Consider the following 279-nt stretch of genomic DNA (forward strand, 5'->3'; position numbering starts at 1 on the left):
AGACACTTAAGATTTCAATAGGGTGGATTTTATGGTACCGAACTACCGAGGGTACAAGATCATCTACCGAAGGTACTTTTCCCAAAATATGGTATATTAGTTTATGTCACGGGGATCCTATAATACCCGTAACTGAATGAAACACGATTATCCAAATATCTCTCCTAACTGTATCTACTATCTATTAGATCTATTAGATCTCTCTGTATCGGGCAGTCTATACCCAAGTGGCTCAGCTCTAGGTATAATATAGCACGTTAGTTCACTAGAAAACGCAAC

This window comes from Gigantopelta aegis, chromosome 4 (genome assembly GCF_016097555.1).
Source record: "Gigantopelta aegis isolate Gae_Host chromosome 4, Gae_host_genome, whole genome shotgun sequence".
NCBI classification, from domain to species: domain Eukaryota; kingdom Metazoa; phylum Mollusca; class Gastropoda; order Neomphalida; family Peltospiridae; genus Gigantopelta; species Gigantopelta aegis.